At 36.4% G+C, this 25,124-nt stretch overlaps 1 pseudogene; it reads right to left on the bottom strand.

The window, feature by feature from the left end:
- Nucleotides 1–402: 402 nt before the first annotated feature.
- Nucleotides 403–1,486, bottom strand: LOC124972628 (glycogenin-1-like; annotated as a pseudogene).
- Nucleotides 1,487–25,124: the final 23,638 nt, after the last annotated feature.

The following is a 25,124-nucleotide window of genomic DNA, read 5'->3' as shown; positions in this document are numbered from 1 at the left end:
GCGTCTGGTGAAGGGTGTAACAAGCAAGCAAGGGACAGATGCCATGTCCCATTCTGAAATCAGAGGGACATGGAGCCTGGTTCTGCACATTCAGAGATGGTACAGCCATCATAATATTAATACTGGTTCTCCCCTGCCACAGTGTTTGTTAATTTTGGCTATAATTGCCAATTTCTGAAATGTTAGCTAAGTCAGTCCAGGGTTAAAAACCTGTCCATTTCAGAATGACAACTTCAGCACTTTTGCCTAGTTCTCACCTGTTATCCTGCAAGAAGCTCTGGTCTGCTGAGTTTTAGTGAAAGCCTTAAGAACTGCAACAGGCTTCTCAGCCCACTCTAGATGCTAAGTGCCAGAAACAGGTGTCTGCGAAGTGCCTGTGTCTATGGGGGGATGGCAGTGCTGCTACTGGAGGTAAGTGTCCAGCTTCCTCTTCATGTCAAAAGAATCTGCTTCCAAGTAATTGACCTGGCTCTGTTCCCACCGCTCCTTCCGCTCCTCAGGATACAAAGACCTGAGGTGCTGCTGGGCTCTCTCCAAGGGACAGATGGGATATGGCTGCTAAGACATGTTCCACATGTACATATGAGCAGGTGTATTTGACAAGGCTGAAGTGCTGAAGCAGAGGTAAAACGCAGGTGGTAAAGATGTCTCACCAGAGGTGGAGAAACTGGATGAGTCATGGCAGGATGGTGGGACTCACTTTTAACACTTTTTGTTTGGGCGTCGTAAGTGTAATTCCACAGCTCGACTTGTCCCAGGAAATGTACAACCTTGGTACCTGCAACAAACGCTTTAAATGCTGGGAGGTAGGAGTTTATAGAGATGCTACTTAGGTTATAAATAAATGGCAGATTTTTTTGATATCTGTTGTTGCCCAGCTGCTAAAAAATGTGTTTAGCAAACCCTGGTGCCCGCCATCAAAACTACCTTGCTCAGAAGCAAGGTGCAACAGCTCGTTATATGTCTTAGCTGAGGGCTGGTAGACAAACTCTGGAGTTGAAGCAGTCAGGCCACCCGGGGTCTGGGGCTGCGGATAATTCTTCTCTCTCAAAAAGGTCATTGACAGGGCTGGGGAGATAGCTCAGTTGGTAGAGTGCTTGCCTTGTAAGCACAAGGCCCTGGGTTCAATCCCCAGCATCCAAAAAAAAAAAAAAAAAAAAGGTCATCGATATTTGTTAGGACCAGATTATCTGTGTCCATAAACACACACTTTTGAGTACTAAGTCAGTAATCAGCAGTGAAGCTTCGTCAGCGTAACACCCAACTCAAGTCTCCTCATGAAGGTCAGATGAGCAGAGTTGCTGTTGTCCAAGACATCCACCATGAGAGATTGTCTCTAAAGTTCTTCTCACCGAGTCTGAGACCTGTGGAGTGCCAAGCACAACCAGCCTCCTGGTAGTCCTGTGCTGTTTCAGAAACAAGCCCAGAACTATGGTGCCTTTGGCGTAGGCATCGTTTGTGGTGTCACAAAGGCCTGATCTGTCATGGTGCAGTCCGGGGCTGCAACTGTGGCAGCTGCAGGTCGGGGGCTCCGAGCAGCGGGTGCTGCCAGTTTTCTTTTTTGAAGCAGAATTTTTGGGTAGCTTGGCCCCTACATTTCTGTATGACAGAAATTAAGTATACCTAAATTGGAGTTGACTCACTTAAATAAAAGAACTATATGTTCTCTAGTTCACCACAGTACTTGTCATTCTCTACTGTATTTCACTGGCTACTGTCCTCATTTATTCTATGTGCCTGACTTTTGTGGAAAATTCCCTTTAATTAGGAACTAGAAAAAAAAAAGGGAAGAGAAGCTTCCTCCAACTAACTATCCACCTGAAAAAGATACTAGGCAGAGATTAGATTGACAAGCACATTAATAACATGGAGTGAGATCACAATCCAGGAATAGGCTATAAAAGAAGTAGTGAATTCAGTAATTTAGCTGAAAAATACCAAGGAGGTGATATGAATGAAACACTACATAAAGTTAATAAGAGCGTGAAAGAATATCTATTCATACAACACATACTTAATAAGTACTTTCCATGATTCTCAAAGCAACAGGGAGATGGAAAGATATAAGACATGGTCCCTGCTCTCAAATTGCCCAGTCTAGTGAAGTAAAAAGACAAGAAAATGGACAACTAATTGTAAAAAAAAGAATGGCATGATGTAATAAAATATGCACAGTGCATTATGGGACACAGTGTATAAAACTAGTATAATTTTTACAAATGAAAATTAGAAGTCACTATGTGAAGAATAAATTAAAGAGGAAGAAAGGACAAAGTAAAGGAATAGGATTTATGAAAGCAGAGAATTTGAAACATCATGGCTCTTCAGAGAAGCATATGTTTTTTCTGTATGACTAGAACAAAGGAAGCATTTTGGGGAAGTAGTTGAAGAGGAAGCTAGAAGAATAAGCATATGTTCATACAAACTACATTCACATGTTCATTCCACAGAAGTTAAATGTACTGATTAAGGCATGAGGAATACAATAGGCAGAAAGGACCCTACCATCATGAAACATAATCTGAAGGATTATCATAATTGATCAACTAGATTAGTACCACTATGAAAGGTTTTTTTATTATTAAGTGTTATGACAGAAATGAGTTAGAGAGTTGCATTTTTAAATAAGGTGATCTAGAATACCCAATAGTTTATAAATCAAACCTACATATCATTAAAAAAAGAACTCTCGATTTTATTCTATGGAATATAGGCAGCCACAGAAGAGTTTTAAGAGGAATAAAATTGTGGTCAATCAGATACGTGTTTTAGAAAGGTAACTGTAGCAAAAGTGTGAAGGAAAGAGTGGACGAGGGAAATACCAAAAGTAAATACAGAAGGAAGACTTGCTGGTAGCCTACATAAAGAGAGGTGGCAGCTTCAACTACACTATTTTTTCGTGTAGATGAAGAGAAATAGATGGATAAGGAATTGTGGACTTGATGAATGACTGTAATGAATGAGACAGGGGAATTGGTAATAGACCCAAACTTCTGTTAGTACATTACTAACTATGGCTAAGTTTGAGTAAAGGTTAAGGAAGGTGAATTTAGTTCAGAAACGATAAAGAAAGTAGATTTAGTCATAGACTCCACCAACAATTCATCTGGTTGTAAGGAAAACCATCTCTTTACCTGAGTAATACCAGTCCTTTTTTGAATCTATGCCATAAGTAGGTATCTCATAGAAAGGTCATTATGGCATCTAGTATTAGAGGAACAAACAAAACATTCATGGAGAATTTGACTCAAACCAGCTAGGATAAAAAATCTTTAAGAATGGAAAAATGCAGAGAACTACAGACTAGAAGGCAAGGCAAAGTGACAGTACAACAGGAAAAAGCTTCAGAAATGAAAAGACCAAGCATTTTTAAGGGGATAGTGGCTGATACCGAATATACTGGGATAAACAGAGCATTTGGTATTCCAAATATTTTCTATAATTATTAAAATAGAGAGACATTAAGTACTCTATTTTTAGAAAATTTATAGAATTCTCCATTTCCAAATGATCTCCCTACCAAAAATTTATTCAGTTTCTTCTAACACATTTTGATTAAGTTTCTATACATATATGGCAAATAGATTAATTTTCTTATAAAAATATAGCACATTGAGAAATAACCGTCAGAGTATTACCTAACAAAAACTAAATCATGCCAAATGAAGTACAACCTGGAAATTATGGGAAATCTCTTCAGTATAAATTAATAGACTCCAGAGAGAGTTAACATTTTAATAGAAATGTACATTCCAAGATAGGATAAAATCAGCCTATTGAAACTGTGTAACAGAGGGTTACTTTTTCTTCCCATCTGCTTAGGTTTCATTAAAAAGCTCCATCTGCAAAAAGAATTTATATATTATAAAAACTACTTCATTTTTTACTCCTGTAACTTTCTACATACAATCTAAGTAGATACTTTGTTTTATGTTGGTACAGAAACACATAGGTGGCCTGATTTTTTTTTTTTTTTTTTTTTTTTTTGGTACGAGGGATGGAACCTAAGGATGCTTATCCACAGTGACACATCCCCTTTTACTTTTGTTTTGTTTTGTTTTGTTGAATTTTTTTTTTTTTTCTTTTTGAGACAGAGTCTTGCTAAATTGTTGAGACTGGCTTTGAACTAGCAATCTTTGTGTCTCAGCCTCTCTAGCCACTGGAATTATAGGAGTTGGGAGGTGGTCTGACTTTTGGCAATAACTCTGATATTTGAAATCTAGCATAGAAACACCTGAATCTCATAATGCAAAGTCTAGAAGCTTCAGAAAGAATGTGTAGAGTTAAGAAGAAAAGGCAAAATTCCAACAAGTATCTAAAGATTGTAAACAAAGTCTCAAGGTAAAGAGCATAAGGACCAGACTGCCCAAATCTATTGAATCCAGAGAATTCTATACAGCAAGAGTCTCTGAAGTTTTTCTAAGCTCATTTACAGTTCTCAGTTGTAAAGCACCATTTTTGGTCGTCTTCTTTTGCTTAACTGATTTCCCAAGGCATTGTGACACTCCTGACATCATTATGGCTTGAAGTTCATATCAACTCATATTCACTAAAGCAAACTGAAAGGTTTATTTAGTTTAGATAGGGCCCAATTAAGATCAGTGTTCTCGATCTTTATTGCACTTCATTTTAGATTCAATTTTTGGTATACTTAATGTACTTCTACATTTTAGTGATCAGCTTTAAAGATTGGTTTGGAATTCAGTGTTCTTAATTAACAAAATGAGAGCCATTTAGTTACTCTCAGAATAGCCTTCAGAGTATGCTTGCACATATCCATTTAGCACAAATTCACTTCTTCATTAAAATGGAATAGTGATGTAAAACATCTTGTATATGATTTCTTGAGTACTGAAGTACATTTCAAAAATATTTGAAAGACTTTTTCCTAACTAAAAGATTTAATTAGAGATAAGATGTATTAACATCTTATTCAAATAAAGCTTTTTTTTTTTTTTTTTTTTTTTTGGTGGGGGTCTAGGCTAAGCATGGCAGTGCCTCCAAAAGAAAACAAATCTAGGGTTGGGAATGTAGCTCAGTTGTAGAGCACTTACCTACCATGTGTGAGGCCACAGGTTTAATTCCCAACCCTGAAAAAAAAATGAGCAGGTAAGTGTTGTAGGAAAGATAACATTGGAGCAGGGTCTTGAATGGTAAGTAGATTTTCACAAGGAAAAATGGTATATGGTTGGAATCATAAGGAAATTCTGAGAAGATGGAAGGCTCTGAGAAAATGCCAAGGGGTATCCAGGTATAGTATATTAAAAATGCAGAGAAGAATAATCAGCATAGTAGAACTAGAATATAGTTTATCTCATAAGGAGGCAAGGGCAGATTAAATGCCAGCAACCAGGGTGGGTTGGGGTCAAGTTAAGAAAAACTTGAATGTCATACAAAGGAATGTGGACTTTATACTATAGAAAATAAGTAGACCATAAAAATGTTTAATCAAAGGAATTATGTGCTAACTGTTATGTTTTAGAAAGAATACTCTGGCAGAAATATAAAGGATGGATTGGGAATAAAGAACAGTAGATATGTAAACAGTGCTTAGAAAGTTGGCAGAAGAAGCTAAGAAACTGAACTAGGGAAAAGGAGTCTAGATGGAAAATAAAGAAGGTAAGGAGTCTGAAGAAATAGAAACAAGACTTGGAGAATATTTTTATGTTAAGAATAAGGGAAAGGAATCAAGCAACTATAACTGCTGTGTGACTAGCTTGATTTACTTAGTGGATAATTACATCTTTAGTTACCAAAGAATTTCAGTAGAAAGAAGGATTGAGTCCGGTTCACAGGGGCAATAAGTTCAATTTAGGACAACTTGTGCAACATCCAGCTGGGTATACAGGTCTAGAGATAGAGAATTTAGGAGTTACTGAAGAAGTGGACTGAAACCATCTACAGAAAAAGTACAGAGAAAAAGAAAGTTGAAAAATCTTAGAGGACATAATTATTTAGACAGGGATGGGAGGAAGAGGAATCAGAGGAAGAGCCTGAAATGGAACTGGCAGTGTCTAGGAGACCCTGGAAAGGTAAGAAGAACCAGAGCTAAGAGGAGAGAGAAAATTCCAGGAATGAGCAGTGGTCCCTCTTCATCACAAAGATCCCACGCTCCTGAATCCTCAACCAGCTGTGTTTTGTCACAGTGTACTCACAAGCTACATACGGATACAAAATACCAAGAAATCAGTAAAATCTGGATGTACATTATGACGTAAAATCTTATGCAATATAGTGAGCTCCACCTATCCACTGAGCTGGGTTGAATCTTCAGGAGCTGAAAGAACTCCTTTTTACTTTCAGCTCAGGAATCAGAAAGAGGTTTTATGAGTGCCCTGTCCTTTGGAACCATTCCCCTAATCCTTTGTCATTTTACCATCAACAACAAGAGGAGACATGGGAAAAGAAACCCATATAAAAGAGCCTTCTCCCCATGGCCATAGTCTCCTGCCCTCTTTCCAGGAGGCCCCACTCTGGTCAGGATTTTACTGTAACCAGGCTTAACCCAAAGTTATCCTCTGACTAAGCCAAGGAAACACCTCCATTCTCTTTGTTACATTCAGCTACATTGAGGTAAATTGAGCCAACCTAACTTACAATTTGTACTGTATCTTTAAATATTCACAATTACAGCCCCTTGTGTGTATCTTCCCAATATCATTCCCTTCAATTCCCCACTTTAATATTGAGGCTGATAAATATAATTGATTTGTTTACACATATTAGTTACATGACTATTTATCTATAAAATATGTGCTAATGTTTTATATTTTTAATTTATGTTTGGTGTTTTGTGCTAGGTACCGTTATATGACTGTAATCCCAGAGACACGAGGCTGAGGCAAGTTCTAGGTCAGCCATAGCTACTCAGTGAGGCCCTAAACAACTTTGGGAGAGCCTGTCTCAAAATTTTGAAAAACAAAAACAAAAACTTTTTTTAAAGGGCTGGAGATGTGACTCAGTGGTAAAGCACCCCTGAGTGCAATGTCCAGAAAGGAAAAAAAAAAAGGTACTTTTTATGAATATCATTCTGGAATTTTTACTTATATTAAATATGTATGATATGATTTGCTTCTTATCCTTAAGTTATTCAGTAGTTCATATTTTAAAGTAAAACATAAGATTTTTAAATGTATATGTATATAAAATCTATGTTTTAACTAGAATATGTTCAGAGAATGTTACCTGCATGATATTGGTTCTTTAAAATTTGATTTCATTTCATTCAGGATCTAAAACATAGTGAATTTTGGTAAATGTTTTATGCAACCTTGAAAGCCATATATATTCTTATTTCTTCTCTGAAGGAATGTGCTGTATGTATGTGTGTGTGTGTGTGTAAGATCAAGCTAGTTAATTGTATTTTATCAGTTTTCTAAATACTAATTTTCTATCTGCTTGATCCATTGGTTTCTGTTTGTTTGGTCTGTTATCTCAAAAAGAAACGTACAAAAATTCCCACTGTAATACAGTTTTATCAATTGCTTCATGTAAATTTATCAGTTAATATTATATATATTTTGGAAGCTATGTTTTTTAAGTGTATAAAACCTCATATCAGTTACATTTTCTTGGTAGCTTGGTCCTATTATTATATTGGGATGTTCCTTCTTACCCTTGTTAATGCTTTGTGCTTTAAATTCTATCAAAACAAGCCTTACCCATTCCTCCTCTCTCCTCTCATAGGTAGTCTTAGCCCTGAATTTTGTTTTCAACTTGTTTAACCATGTTCCAATCCTAAAATAATAGATATTAACTTCTGTATACTTTAATATTAGACAAATGAAATCATATTGTGTATGTTTTTACATATATATGCATATAAAAAAATAAAATATATTTTTGGTACCAGTGATTGAATCCAGGAGTGCTTTACCACAGAGCTACATCCCCAGTCCTTTTAATGTTTTATTGTGAGAAAGGGTTTGCTAAGTTGCTTAGGGCCTAGCTAAGTTACTGAGGCTGGATTTGAACTTACAATCTTACTGTCTCAGCCTCCCAAACTGTTGAAATTACATGTGTGTGCCACCACACCTGGCTGTGTGTATTTTTTCGTAACTTCCATCAATCGACATTATGACTAACAGATTCATCCACTTTGTTGCACAGCTTAGTCGATTTGCTTTTGTTACTGTATTTACTCATTGTACAAATATACAAAATTTCACTATTCCACAATGGATAAACATTGGTTATCATTTCCAGATTGGGACCATTAACAAATAGTGCTTGTAGGAACCTTTCCATACATCTTTTGATATACTAAATATATTAAATATATTAAAGTTGCCCTCTGGGATTGGCAAACTATTTATGTAGAGGGTCAGATAGTAAATGTATCAGGCTTCCTAGATCACATATGATTTTAGCCATATATTCTTTTTGTTTTCTATAAACCTTTAAAAATGTCAAAAAGAAAAAAAAAAGCACCCCACATTGTTTACAAGGTCTTACCAAAACAGGCCATAGGACATGCTTGACCATGGTCTACAGTATTAACCCTTATGGAGAAAATAGCAAGGAATGAAATAACTGTCAAACTTTTGTATTTTTGCCAACATGGGGAATGTAAAATACCATCTCATTGTGGTTTTAATTTAACGAGGCTGAACATTATTTCCTATGCTTATTGGCCACTTGAGTTTCCTCTTCTGTGCAATGACTACTCAAGACTTTTGCTCATTTTCTTATCTCTTGCATATTAATCCCTTCTGAGTTATGTATGTTGCACATATCTTCTGTTTGTCTTATTGTTTGCTGAAAATAGACTTTTGATCTTAATTTATTCTGATCCATCTATCTTTATCGTGAGAGTTTCTTTTCCCTTATATTGTTATCTTAAAATTTTATAGTGTCAGTTTTAAATCTTGAATACATCTGGTGCTATGATTTGAATGCACCCCCCCAAAGTCCACCTGTTGAAAACTTAATTCTCAATGCAACAGTGTTGAGAGGTGGGGCATTTAAGAGGTAATTAGTCCATGAAGGCTCTGCCCTCATGAATGGATTGTTGTTATGTCAGTGGGTTCATTATCATGGGAATGGATTCCTGATAAAAGAATAAGTTTGATTGCTCCCTCCCTTTTGCACACATAGGCATTCTCTTGCCCTTCCACCTTTTCCCATGGAATGACTCAGGAGAAGTCCCTTGACAGATGCCAGCTTCCTGATCTTGGATTTCCCAGCCTCCAGAACCACGGGAAATGAATTTCCATTTCTTACAAACTGTGATACTCTATTACAATAGCACAAAATGGACTAAGATACGTGGAATTTATTATGTGTAATGTGATAGGGAAGTACAATTTCATATTTTCCTTTTGCAAAGTCCATACTTTCCCTATTGAACTGAGCTGCTGATTTTGTTATGAAATGAATTCTTCCTCAATTATGCTTCAATATCAAACGACTCTCAAATCTTAGAGAATTACAGTTTATTTCTTGCTCAAGTTATCAGCACTAGGTCTCCTGTACATTTCTTTTTTCAAAATTCAAACTGAAAGAGCATTCCTTATTTGGAGCATAACCTTTTTTTTTTTCTAGGAAGAAAAGAATTGTCAAATGATGCATTGAAATTTCTGTCATTATAGTTATATAGTTACCATGGTTGAAGTTTCTGTCGGGTGTGCTATATGTCATCTCTGATCACATTTTCCCACCCTTTGGTACCAGGGATTGAACCCAGAGGTCTTAACCACTGAACCACATTTGCAGCCTTTTAAAATATTTTATTTAGAGACAGGGTCTCACTGAGTTGCTTAGGGCCTCTCTAAGTTGCTGAGGCTGGCTTTGAACTCACAATGCTCCTGTCTCAGCCTCCTGAGCTGCTGGGATTATAGGCGTGGACAACCATGCCCGGCTCTGATCACATTTTATTGGCCAAGAAAGGTGGGTCAAGCTCAACATCAGTAGTAGGTTGTGGGGGCATGAAGGAGAGTACACGCCTCTCACATGATAGCATTGGAACTTATGAGTGGGGATATATAATCCTCTTATAGGAAGCGGAGCAATTTGGGGGAATAAGTAATGCAGTGTACTACATTTATGTGTGAATCTTTTTCTGGACAATCTATTCTTCTGGTCAGGTTATTTATCCTTGTGTTCACATCACACTATTTTAACTAGTACAGTGTCATAATAATTATTGACAGCTAGTAAGGCAAGGCTGTGCACCTTGACCTATTTCTTGAACAATGTCTTGACTCCTCTTGGTCTTTGTTCTTCCATATAAATTTAAAATGCATTTGTAACAATAGAATATTTTAAAATATTTTACCCTACAAGCATATTTTTCTTATATATTCCAATGGTTTCTGGTGAATATAAACACAGTTGATGGATTTTTATATTCAACAAACTTGCCAATCTATTATTAATTGTATTAATTGCATAGATTCTTTTAGTTTTTTAATGTAGGTTATATATCAAGGGTTAATAATGACAATTTTGTATACCTTTTCCATTATCTCTATTTTTCAACAATATATTCAATTTTACTTTTTGTGTCTTATATACAGAAAATAACTGATTTTTTAAAAATGTTTTTTCGTTGTCAATGGACCTTTATTTTATTTATTTATATGAGGTCCTGAGAATTGAACCTAGTGCCTCACACATGCTAGGCAAGCACTCTACCACTGAGCTACAATCCCAGTCCAAATAACTTAGTTTTTGCAATTCCAATCTGATGTTTTTATTTACTCCTTTGGTTATGATATATTTTAGTGTATTCCACCCAATTTGTGTTTTCTTTTTAAAATTCTCTGTAGGCCTTATTTCTTTCCTTGGGTATCTGAAATGTATGTATTACACTTTTATCTTATGAATAGTTAGACTTTATATTTTTGTATATATCCTTACCTAAAAATGTCTCTAGTAATGTCTAATAGTATTCGGTACATCTTTGCTGCTCCTCACAAAAATAAAACAATGTTGACTTCCTTTAAATAACCACTGATCATACTGAAGAGTATCAGCTCAATCCCTATTATTGCTATTGTACTTTTCAGTTTCACCTTTTTATTTTAATTGCAAAATGCAACTTCCCATTCAATAGGGAAACATTATCATCTGTTGCTTACTATTGTTTATTTAATTCATACATTTATATTCACTTTTTTTTTCTTGTTGAAAAACACCCTTCAGACTATCTTCCAATAAAAGTTTTTGTGTGGTTATGCATAGTAATCTTTGTATTTAAGAAAATAATTTCATTTAATTTTTGCTCTTGGATGGTAGTTGCACTGAATTTATTATACCATGAACTTCTGACACCTTCTTTGTATTGATGAGAAATCCACTTGTTAAATTATTGCTCTTTAATAGATCATTTTTCTATGTACTGTAGTTTTTAAAATTTTTTCCTATATTCTTAATATTTTATAGTAACATTCTGAAATGTTATCAAGTTGTGTCTATTTATGAACTTAGTTTTAATTATATTGCTACTTAAAATTTACTTTTGAGAGAAGTGCCGTGGTTTTCTTCAATTCTAGAAATTGTTTTCAAAACTTCTTTGATGTTGTTTCTCTACCATTCCCTCTTATTTCTTATTTTATAAATCTGATAATACATATAGTGGAACTTCTCAATGTATCCTCTATTTCTACTAACATATCTTTTATCATTTCTATATCTTTATTCATGTGTGAATTCTGAATGAATTCTTTGGCCGCATTTTGTATTAATAAATTCCCTCTTTGATTAGGCCTTGTTTTGAGTTTATCTTGTCTACTGAATTGTTAGTTCAATAATTATATTTTTCAATTCTGAGATTTCTGATAGGATTATTTTTATCTCATCCTATTTATATTCTATTATTTATATATATTTTTAAATTGTTTTATGCTTTATTGCTTTACTCATCTCCTTGTGGATCCTAAATATACCTAATTTAAATCTTTTTTCATTTTAAATGAAACAAAGGTATCCTTAAACTGTGGTTATCTGGGCTGTTATTCCTAGCATTATTTTGACTATGTGGGATTTATAAATTTGTTGTACATAGGGTATGTTTTAGTTAGCTTTTTTACCACTGTGACCAAAAGACCTGACAAGAACAATTTTAGAGGAGGAAGTTTATTTGGGGCTCACGGTTTCAGAGTTCTCTGTTAAAAGACATCCAGCTCCATTCCTCAGGGCCAGAAGTGAGGCAGAATGGCAGAAGGGTATGGCAGAGGAAAGCAACTCAGGATATGACAATGAAGAAGCAGAGAGAGAGTTCATTCACCAACACATGAATTGATTAAAATATGATATATACATGTTTCTCCAGTATAAAAAGGAATGATTCTGATATATACTATTACATGGATGAACTTTTAAAAATTACGCCAGGTGAAATAAGACAAACATAGATAAACAGTATGTGACTTCACTCATATACAATATCTAAACTAGGCAAAGATGTGGATTAGAGGTAAGACAGAAAGTGGATTAGAGGTTACCAGGGACAGGGTGAAAAAAGAAAGGGAGTTATTGCCTCATGGGTATAGATTTTCTGTTGGAGATAATGGAATATTTTTACAAATGGATACAGCTGATGGATGTACAACACTGTGAATGTATTAATGCCACAGAATTATATAGTTAAAAATGGTTTGAAACCAAAAATGTTAGATTATGTACATTATATCATAATAAAAAACTAGAAACAGGTAAGACAGAAAGATTGGATAATAATACTTGAATTTTTTTTTCCTTTTCAAACACATCACTGTCACATAGTAGATATACAGACTTGGGCAAACCATTTCATTCTTTGAAACTCACCCTCATCATCTGTTAAATTGGAATCATCTCATATGGCTAGGATCAGTTGGTTGATTTGAAGCTCAATTGCAATCTAATATGTATAAAGTACCTCATAGTGTAAGTGCTCAAAGTACTTAACCCTTCATATTTTATAACAAGCATGTGATTTAAATGGAGTTTTGCTATTGATAATGAAACTGGCTTTGCTGGTGTTTAGTTAATTTTTCATTGCTGTAACCAAAATATCTGATGAGAACAACTTAGAGCAAGGAAAGTTTATTTGGGGATCATGGTTCCAGAGGTTATCAGTCCATAGACAGCCAACTCCATCGCTCTGTGTCCAAAGTGAGGCAGCATATCATGGTGGAAGGACCCAGCAGAGGAAAGATTCTTAGTCAGGGTCAGGGAGCAGAGGGGTGAGGCATAGAAAAGATGCACCCTTCCAGGATATGCTTCCAGTGACCCACCTTTTCTAGTCATGTCCCATCTGCGTATAGTTACCACCCAGTTAATGGATGAACTGATAGGTTACAATTCTCACAATCCTATGATTTCACCCCAAAATATTCCTGTATTAATATGGGAACTCTTAGGAGACACTTCATATCTAATCCATAACAGCTGTAGATGGCTGCAAAAGCACATCTTCTGGGGAAGGGATTTTTGCTGTATAACAACTGTAGCCTAGCCCAAGTCATTGCTTAAATTACCAAATTGTGTGCAGAAAGTTAGAATTTCAAGTGAGTTGGCTGTCTCACAAGCATCTTCTATTTAATGATCCCAAATAAATTGTTTAATATCTCTCCTAAACTCACTCCTTATTGGAACCTTTCACATCACAGTAACAACACTATCATATGCTCAGCTGATCGAAACAGAGGTACCTCCTTCCTTGTCTTGCTCGCCCCACACTCATTTTGCTACCAAATTCAGTCTACTCTACTTCCAACACATATCACTGATAGGTCTCTTCCTCATTCTCTTTAAACTGTCACCACCTGGAGAGATGGCAGCATAAGTCAGACTTCTATTCTACACAGAGTAACTGGAATAATGACCCTGAATATAGAGACTGGGGTTATATAACCCTGTTTGAAACTCTCCAGTGGTTTCTAATGCACTTTGAATAAGACCCACACTTCTTAATATGTCTCAACATGCCCATGCATGATCTCACCTTTACCTACTGCCCAGCTTCATCTTGGCCTTCTCTTCCTTCACTTGTTTTGCACCAACCACACTCATCTTCATTCCTTGGACTTCCTCCCTTTTTGTGTTCTCATCCATTCTGTGGCTCTGCTGTAATATTTTCCCCTCATTTTCCTCTGGTTTCATTTCAAACATCATTTCTTTAGGACAACCTAGCATGATCCTATATCTAAAGTCAGTTTTTCAATTACTCTTATAGCACTGCCTCACTGACTTATGCCCTTATTTCTTGGTAGTTTCTCATACCCTAACATCATCTCTAAAAAAACGGGAACCACGGTTGTTTTATTTACTACTATCTCTGTAGCACAATCATGATGGCTGGCACATTAGTGATGATTCTATAAATATATGTTAAATGATTTAGTAAGCAAGTAAGCAACAGTGTGATACATATTAGTGTGTATGTGTCTCATGAATATGTACAATTGTATGTATTGATGTCACTCATGTAACATAATTACATGTGCATGACAATACATTGTCATTTCAATCAGTCAGGGGGCATTACTTGAACATTTAAATTTCCACACAGACTGTGACCATTTCATATTCCACAATAAAGCATTGTATGAGGGTTGTGTGGGCGAGTGATCAATCCGAATATTCTTGCATTTCTGGCACTCTGTAAATAATCCAATCAAGATCCAAGGCAATCATTCCCAATGAGACCCTTTCAAATTTGAGTGTTGTGATGGTCTGGTTATATTGCATCATATGCTAAACTGATTTTAATTAGAAAATCTAATACTTTTTCTAAGTTAACCCTTCACTTAAATCCAAATTCAAACACATACTCATGTACTCACAAACCTACAACAACACATACACACAGGTTTACATTAGTATCCACAGCCACACTTTTAAAACAATAGAATTGTCCTTATTCTTTACAATTGCAACACTAGATTCAAATTGCAGAAAGTATATTGTAAACAGAGTTCATGCTCAATAGAGGTGTTCAGAGAGCTGAGAAATGGGGGACCTGCATAGACCAGCTTCAGAGGAGATTTTGGAAACACCCTCTTTAAAATATTTGTTAAGGCTCCTCTGGCCAAGTGTTTGTTGCTGTCCAAATCGAGACTTTCATTATCTCATGCTCTATAAGCTTTTTACCTTGGAAAAATTGACAATGGAAAGTTACTTCTCCAAGTTAATTAGGTTTTTCATTAACTTTTTTAGCTCTGGTATCACTTTGCTTTCAATATGATGGAGTGTTTTGAAGTACCAAATTTAAGTAAGGATCATACAAACTTAATTTGGGAGGCTACAGATATCCTTTAGCCAATTTTCATTAGATTGGGCTGCAATCAGTCAAAGGAGAAGGAACAGTTAGAGCAGGATATGTTCCCCAATTGAAAGTACTTTAAAATGTGCTATTAGGGCAATTCAATGGTTGATTTGGTTTATACAATTTAATTAAAAGGCAACAAACCTTTAGAACTCATCATTTCATATTAACACTCTTATGGTTGAAAGCTGTTCACACCAAATCTCATCTTCTTAATATAATTACCAGCTCACCATAAAAGAGAAATGTAGCCTGAAGTAAGTTAAGGCCATAGAATGTTAGCCCAGGAAAAGCCTTTGGCCATCATTTATCAAAGGGATTTCAAAAACTTTAACAGTACTCCTGCAAAGAACCAGCGGAGAGCCTCGATCTGCAGCCAGCCTCAGGGATAAGGGCAGGGCAGCCGGAGACCTCTTCAGGCGGCTCTGCCCACTCCGGCTGCGGGCTCTCTTCACGGGGCGATCCAAGATGGCGGCCTAGAGGGAGACTGCACCTCCGGTCGCTCCACAACCCAGGAGTTAAGAAGGGGAGGCATTGAGAGACTCGGACTGAAGTGGAGCCACGGGTGAGTCTGCCCACTGGGTAAAGCTCGGCCCGGGTGGCAGGCCCAGATAGAGGTGGCTTATCGGAGCCGGGCAGGGCAGCTAGAGTCATCCACAGGCAGTCCTGCGCACTCCGGCGGTGGGCCCCGCCCACACAGCCAGCTTCTCCAGGTTCTCGGAACGGAACTGGCCCGCTAGTGAGAGCCTGTCTGAACAGAGCACGCTCCGAGTCCCGGAGCCCCTGCAGTGCAGTGTACTCCTGCAAAGAACCAGCGGAGAGCCTCGATCTGCAGTCAGCCTCAGGGATAAGGGCAGGGCAGCCGGAGACCTCTTCAGGCGGCTCTGCCCACTCCGGCTTGAGTCTTCCCAAGGTAGTCTTCCACACTCCGGCAGTGGGCTCTTCCCACACGGCCAGCTGCACGGTGCAGGCCCACAGTGAGAGCATTTCCGCACAGAGCCAGTTCCAAAACGTGGAACCAGTAGGGGGCTAGGGGCAGTATTCTTCGAATGAGCTGCTTTATCAGATTCCTCCAAGACATCAGGCTACTGAAGGCTGGGAGGTGATACACTGGAAATCTACTGGGACACTATAAGCCAATAGTGGAAAACTGCAATATCTCAGGGTCCCACTGACAACTGACCATTATGAGAAAACAAGGGAAGAAAATGTCCCAAACAAACCTAGATACTACATCAATAAAACCCAATGACAGCACAGCAGAAGAAATGTCAGAAAGGGAGTTCAGAATGTACGTAATTAAAACGATCAGGGAAGCTAATGAGGAGATGAAAGAGCAAATGCAGGCATTGAAGGAGGAGATGAAAGAGCAAATGCAGGCATTAAATGATCGCACCAATCAACAGTTAAAAGACCAAATACGGGAAGCAAGAGATCATTTCAATAAAGAGTTAGAGATACTGAAAAAAAACCAAACTGAAATCCTTGAAATGAAGGAAACAATAAACCAAGTTAAAAACTCCATAGAAAGCATAACCAATAGGATAGAACACCTGGAAGACAGAACCTCAGACATTGAAGACAAAATATTTAACCTTGAAAACAAAGTGGAACAAACAGAGAAGATGGTAAGAAATCATGAACAGAATCTCCAAGAACTATGGGATATCATGAAAAGGCCAAATTTGAGAATTATTGGGATTGAGGAAGGCTTAGAGAAACAAACCAAAGGAATGAACAATCTATTCAATGAAATAATAACAGAAAATTTCCCAAATCTGAAGAACGAAATGGAAAACCAAGTACAAGAGGCTTATAGAACTCCAAACATACAAAATTACAACAGACCCACACCAAGGCACATTATTATGAAAATACCTAACATACAAAATAAAGACAGAATTTTAAAGGCCGCGAGAGAAAAGAATCAAATTACATTCAGAGGGAAACCAATAAGAATATCAGCAGATTTTTCAATCCAGACCCTAAAAGCTAGAAGGGCCTGGAACAACATATACCAAGCCCTGAAAGAAAATGGATGCCAACCAAGAATCTTATACCCAGCAAAACTTACCTTCAAATTTGACGATGAAATAAGATCCTTCCATGATAAACAAAAGCTAAAGGAATTTACAAAAAGAAAGCCAGCATTACAGAACATTCTCAGCAAAATATTCCATGAGGAAGAGATGAAAAACAACGATGCAAATCAGCAACAGGAGGCGCTAGCCTAAAGGAATAGCCAAATAAAGGAGAAACCAAATCATGTCAAAAACAAATATGAGTCAATTGACTGGGAATACAAATCATATCACAATAATAACCCTGAATGTTAATGGCCTGAATTCATCAATCAAAAGACACAGACTGGCAGATTGGATTAAAAAGAAAAATCCAACAATATGCTGCCTGCAAGAGACACATCTCATAGAAAGAGACACCCATAGACTAAAGGTGAAAGGATGGGGAAAAACATACCATGCACACGGACACAGCAAAAAAGCTGGAGTATCCATCCTCATCTCAGATAATGTGGACTTCAAACCAAAACTAGTCAGAAGGGATAAAGAAGGACATTACATGCTGCTTAAGGGAAGCATAAATCAGCAAGACATAACAATCATAAATATCTATGCCCCGAACATTGGCTCATCCACGTACGTCAAACAAATCCTTCTCAATTCCAGAAATCAAATAGACCACAACACAATAATACTAGGCGATTTTAACACACCTCTCTCACCACTGGATAGATCGTCCAAACAAAAATTGAATAAAGAAACTATAGATCTCAACAACACAATCAGCAATTTAGACTTAACGGACATATATAGAATATACCATCCAACAAAGAATGAATACACTTTCTTCTCAGCAGCACATGGATCCTTCTCTAAAATAGACCATATTTTATGCCACAAAGCTACTGTTAGTAAATACAAGAAGATAGAGATACTACCTTGTACTCTATCAGATCATAATGGATTGAAATTAGAAATAAATGACAGAATAAAAAACAGAAACTTCTCCAATACCTGGAGACTAAATAATACACTATTATATGATGAATGGATAACAGAAGACATCAGGAGGGAAATAAAAAAATTCTTAGAAGTAAACGAGAACAAAGACACATCATATCAAAATCTCTGGGACACTATGAAAGCAGTACTTAGAGGAAGATTTATTTCATGGGGTGCATTCAAAAAAAGAAGTAGAAATCAACAAATAAACGAGTTAACACTACAGCTCAAAGCACTAGAAAAAGAAGAGCAGACCAATACCAAAAGTAGTAGAAGACAGGAAATAGTTAAAATCAGAGCCGAAATCAACGAAATCGAAACAAAAGAAACAATCGGAAAAATTAATAAAATAAATAGTTGGTTCTTTGAAAAAATAAATAAAATTGATAAACCCTTAGCCACACTAACAAAGAGAAAGAGGGAGAAAACTCAAATTACTAAAATTCGGAATGAACAAGGAAACATCACAACAGACACGAGTGAAATACAAAACATAATTAGAAGCTATTTCGAAAATCTATACTCCAACAAAACAGAAAACCTTGAAGACATCAACAAATTTCTAGAGACATATGAACTACCTAAACTGAACGAGGAGGACATACACAACTTAAATAAACCAATTTCAAGCAATGAAATAGAAGAGGTCATCAAAAGCCTACCAACAAAGAAAAGTCCAGGACCAGATGGGTTCTCAGCCGAGTTCTATAAAACCTTTAAAGAAGAGCTCATTCCAATACTCCTCAAACTATTCCATGAAATAGAAGAGGAGGGAACCCTACCAAACTCGTTCTATGAAGCCAATATCACCCTGATACCTAAACCAGACAGAGACACATCAAGGAAAGAAAATTTCAGACCAATATCCTTAATGAACATCGATGCAAAAATTCTCAACAAAATTTTAGCAAATCGCATACAAATATATATTAAAAAGATAGTGCACCACGATCAAGTGGGTTTTATCCCAGGGATGCAAGGTTGGTTCAACATTCGGAAATCAATAAATGTCATTCACCATATCAACAGACTTAAAGTTAAGAATCACATGATTATTTCAATAGATGCAGAAAAAGCATTTGATAAAATACAGCATCCCTTCATGCTCAAAACACTAGAAAAAATTGGGGTAATGGGAACATTCCTAAACATTATAAAGGCCATCTACGCTAAGCCCATGGCTAATATCATTCTAAATGGTGAAAAACTGAAAGCGTTCCCCCTAAAAACTGGAACAAGGCAGGGATGCCCTCTTTCACCGCTTCTATTCAACATCGTCCTTGAGACTCTAGCCAGAGCAATCAGACAAACCAAAGAAATTAAAGGGATACGAATAGGAAAAGAAGAACTCAAACTATCCCTGTTCGCTGATGACATGATTATATATTTAGAGGAACCTGGAAATTCCACCAGAAAACTTTTAGAACTCATAAGTGAATTCAGTAAAGTAGCAGGTTACAAGATCAATGCTCATAAATCCAATGCATTTTTATACATAAGTGATGAATCTTCAGAAAGAGAAATTAGGAAAACTATTCCATTCACAATAGCATCGAAAAAAATAAAATACTTGGGAATCAATCTCACAAAAGAGGTGAAAGACCTCTACAATGAGAACTACAGAACACTAAAGAAAGAAATTCAAGAAAACCTTAGAAGATGGAAAGATCTCCCATGTTCCTGGATAGGCAGAATTAATATCGTCAAAATGGCTATACTACCTAAAGTTCTATACAGATTCAATGCAATTCCAATTAAAATCCCAATGATGTACCTTGCAGAAATAGAGCAAGCAATTATGAAATTCATCTGGAAGAATAAAAAACCTAGAATAGCTAAAGCAATCCTCAGTAGCAAGAGCGAAGCAGGGGGTATTGCAATACCAGATCTTCAACTCTACTACAAAGCAATAGTAACAAAAACGGCATGGTATTGGTACCAAAATAGACAGGTAGATCAATGGTACAGAATAGAGGACATGGACACAAACCCAAATAAATACAATTTTCTCATACTAGACAAAGGGGCCAAAAATATGCAATGGAGAAAAGATAGCCTCTTCAACAAATGGTGCTGGGAAAACTGGAAAACTATATGCAATAGAATGAAACTAAACCCCTATCTCTCACCCTACACAAAACTCAACTCAAAATGGATCAAGGACCTCGGAATCAGACCAGAGACCCTGCATCTTATAGAAGAAAAAGTAGGTCCAAATCTTCAACTTGTTGGCTCAGGATCAGATTTCCTTAACAGGACTCCCATAGCACAAGAAATAAAAGCAAGAATAAACAACTGGGATAGATTCAAACTAAAAAGCTTTCTCTCAGCAAAGGAAACTATCAGAAATGTGAAGAGAGAGCCTACAGAGTGGGAGAATATCTTTGCCAACCATACCTCAGATAGAGCGCTAATTTCCAGAATCTATAAAGAACTCAAAAAACTCTACACGAAGAATACAAATAATCCAATCAACAAATGGGCTAAGGAAATGAACAGACACTTCACAGAAGAAGATGTACAAGTAATCACCAGATATATGAAAAAATGTTCAACATCCCTAGTAATAAGGGAAATGCAAATCAAAACCACCCTAAGATTTCATCTCACCCCAATTAGAATGGCGATTATCAAGAATACAAGCAACAATAGGTGTTGGCGAGGATGTGGTGAAAAAGGAACACTCATACATTGCTGGTGGGGTTGCAAATTAGTGCAGCCACTCTGGAAAGCAGTGTGGAGATTCCTCAGAAAGCTTGGAATGGAAACACCATTTGACCCAGCTATCCCACTCCTTGGCCTATACCCAAAGGACTTAAAATCAGCATACTACAGAGATACAGCCACATCAATGTTCATTGCTGCTCAATTCACCATAGCCAGATTGTGGAACCAACCTAGATGCCCTTCAGTTGATGAATGGATAAAGAAACTGTGGCATATTTATACAATGGAATATTACTCCGCAATGAAGAATGATAAAATTATGGCATTTGTAGGCAAATGGTCGAAATTGGAGAATATCATGCTAAGTGAGATAAGCCAATCTCAAAAAACTAAAGGACGAATGATCTCGCTGATAAGCGGATGAGGACATATAATGGGGGGTGGGAGGGGCTAGCATTAGGTTTAGGGTTAGGTTTAGAGTTAGGCTAAGGAGAGCAGTAAGAATGAAGGAAAGAAGGACTGTGTAGAGGGAAAAGAGGGGTGGGAGGGGTGGGAGGGGTGGGAGGGGTGGGGGGGAGGGGAAAAATATAATAAACATCATTACCCTATGTAAACGTAAAAAAAATAAAATAAAATAAAAAAAAAAAAACTTTAACAAACTCTTTTCTGGAACACTGTTTTAAAAGGAAGCACTAAATATAAAATACATAATGATAATGACATTCATAGCTAATTCCTGAATGACCTGAGCTTTATGCCAGACCTTATTCTACATCCTGCATACATACCGACTCATTTAATCTTCATAAAATCTCTAATATCAACATTTTTATTTTATACATGGGGAAAAACAAAAGATGGTTAATCACATTCTACTGAGTAGTAAATCCAGGATTCAAAGGCTGGCAATCAGCTCTTAGAATCCGTTAACCACTACTGCCTCTGTAGGATAAAGAAAACTATTCAAATCAGGAAGGGAAGAACAGAGTTTCGGCTTTAATGGACTCTAGAGAGCTGTCCCCAAAGTAATCCCCTCCCTGTCAAGCCCCTTTGCACAGAGAGCTGCAATAATGACGTGACCAACACCAATCATGAAAGACCAAAATGTATTAATATAGTATCTGAGTCTCCAAAGAGGAGTACAGATTTCACCAGCCAGAAGTTGGTAGCGACAAGGTAAGAAGAGAGGTGGCAGTACTGTGGAAGGAAATATTTATGTGTTAACTACAGAAGGATGACATTTGAAGGAGTCAAGTCAATACAATGGATTGAACCATAGCATTAAAAATTGTCACAGAAAGGGAGTTTGTTATATACAATTTAGCATTCTTCCTAAGGGGCATTTATCAACCAAACACTCGAAAGGTGTCTGAGGTATTAGCTAAGGAGTGAGAAAACTAAGGAGAGTTGAGGGAGAGAAACTTGGTTGAGCACCCTTGGGGAAAAAAAGGGATTAACATCAAACAGCTACCACAAATTGATGGGTCTTTCTCAGTACACACACACACACACACACACACACACACACACACACCTATCCACATTTTTTCTTTCCACAAAGATAGTGGGTTCCTTTACTGATGATGAAATCCTGGAATTCAGAGAGGTTATGCTGCTTATTCAAGGTTTACATTTGCCAAATGAGGGCTTATTTTGTTGTTATGATTGCTAACTTGAAAATGACTTCTGAAAGAAACTCATTGGGAGTATTTGAAATAGTTCACATAATTGGTGAGATACTACTTTACTTTAATGAGGTTTTTTTTTCCATAACAGTGATTTCCATTTGTTTAAATCATGGTTTTGTCCATATCTACTGATGTAAATGACAATATTTGGATTACTGTTGATACACCTGAATAAAATTTCACTTACAAAAAGGAAACCATTATTGGAGAACTATAGCAATTATCTTTCTTATCTCTGATTAACTGATCTCATTTACGCTGTTACTGGCTCTTGGGAAAATAAAGCATAATTAATTTCTTAAATGTATCAAATTAAGGAAAGCATTTAAAGACAAAAGTCATTCTAATCTTATTGTAGGAGATATTTTCCTATTGCAAGAGTATTTTTAAAAAGAAAAAAGAGAGTCTTTGATTTCTTAGCTCTGTAAAACAAGAAACTGATGCCCTAGTTTTATCATTTCTCCCTCTAAAATATCAGGGTGAGACCAAAGTCCTGATGTAATTTTGTGGATTAGAAATGTTATATTCACAGCCTCCATCTCAGAAATGCCAGTGTGCATTTTCATTTTAATTTGTACTTCCATGATTATTAATGGGTTTGAATATCTTTTATTATATTTTCTAACATTTATTGCATTTGCACATCCCTATTTTGTGAAATTGCAAGTATTTAAAAATTTTTATTTCAAAATAATTTTGGATTTGCAAAAATATTAGAGAGTTTCTCATACCTTTAACTCAAAATTGCATACTCTTCCCATTAGCTGTTTTCAGAGACTCTAGTCACCATGAAACATCAGAATGATTCTGTTAGAAACAAAGTAAGGCTATATCTATTTGACAAACATGACCCCATGAAAATGGTTCTCCTACCATTTTGCAGATAACAATTTGACAACCTATGAGATTGTAGTAAAAGGCATTCAACTGGAATTAAAGCAGTAACTAAGATATAAGATGAATACATGCCAGTTATAAAATATTTCTGACCCCAACATTAGTCCCATGTATGGGAATCACTTCTTAAAATTCAAATTACATTTCATGAACTTAAGTCAACCCTTTCTAAAATGATTATTCTTGTGTCCTTCCATAGCTCTGAAATTCTCCCGTTATTCTCCCATTATATTTTTGAAATATAAGGACATCTTATATGTTATAATGAGCATTTACTCTGCACCATATGGTTTTTCTTATATACGTTATCTCATTTATTCCATGGTTAGTCATCAGAGAGCCAGGACTTCATCCCAGGCAGTTGATTTAAGTGCCCATGATCAAAATTACCACATGATAGCATCTCTTATTAATTCATCTCTTCACAGATATTCTAACTCTGGGACATTTGCCCTAGGCCACACTGTTTCATATAAAAGAATTATATTCTCAGGTAGGTTTTTCATGACATAATTAACATTTTGATATCTTCATAGTTTGAATGGATTCTTTCATGTGGTTCAAAATAATTTGGAGAAGTTTGTCCCCCACTGCTGTCCTAGTTCATTCATTTCCTGCTGTTGCCCCTATCCATCCTTTGCTTATTTATCTTTGCAGTTTCTTTATGCAAACATAAGAAAAAAACAGAACTACATATTCTCATTTCCCTATACTACAGCAAATACTATAAACATTGTACTGACCCTTACCTCTTTCACGTAACAAAATGTGTAGGAAATTTTTAATATTAGTACATAGAGGCTTCCTCATTCTTTTTAATAGCTGCTTTGCATATGTGCCATAATTTATGGAACCAGTCCCCTTTTGAAGAACATGGAATGTTTTAATCATTTACTGTCATTACAAATAATATTGCTGTGGGTAATCTTGTACTTATGAGATAAATTCAGACTATTTTTTCTGACCCTTCCATGCTTTGCAATATAAATCAACCCTAGGAGGCATTTGAAAATAGGCAAAACATACAAGTTCTGAAGTTACTTCAATATCTTCCATCAGCTACCACTGCAGCAGCTTTTCCCTGAGACTGGTACATAGGAGAGGGTTATATAATAGTTTCCCACACCCTTAAGATGCTACCAATGTATTTGCTTAATGTCTGGAAATGACAATGCATTTTTCCAAAACAATGAATACCAAAAATATTATTTCAGGCAACTTGATAAAGTGATTTTAGGTCAGATGTGAGACTTTTCTGCTATCTTTCTAGTTCTGTCTAGACAAAAGCATACCCTACCTAATTATAGGCTATTTGGATATTTTCTTATCTTTACTGATTCCATATTTGTTTATGTTCAACATAAATGTGTGTAGGATTTTGTCTTCAAGAGACCACAAGCATTTACAAACCAGGTCCCAGGTGATTTGTTTTACTCCCATTTTTTCAATAAGATCAATAAGATTCCATTCTCCAAGATTGGTATGGTTTTGTTTTGTTTTCGTTTGACTTTTGGGTTGGGGTGTATTCGATTTTATTTTCATCTGGCTGTACAAGATCCTGTCCTGGGAGTGTTACAGGGCTGGGGCCTTCTGGAA

Source organism: Sciurus carolinensis, chromosome X, assembly GCF_902686445.1.
Source record: "Sciurus carolinensis chromosome X, mSciCar1.2, whole genome shotgun sequence".
NCBI lineage: Eukaryota > Metazoa > Chordata > Mammalia > Rodentia > Sciuridae > Sciurus > Sciurus carolinensis.
This window is presented reverse-complemented; position numbering and strand designations above follow the sequence as displayed.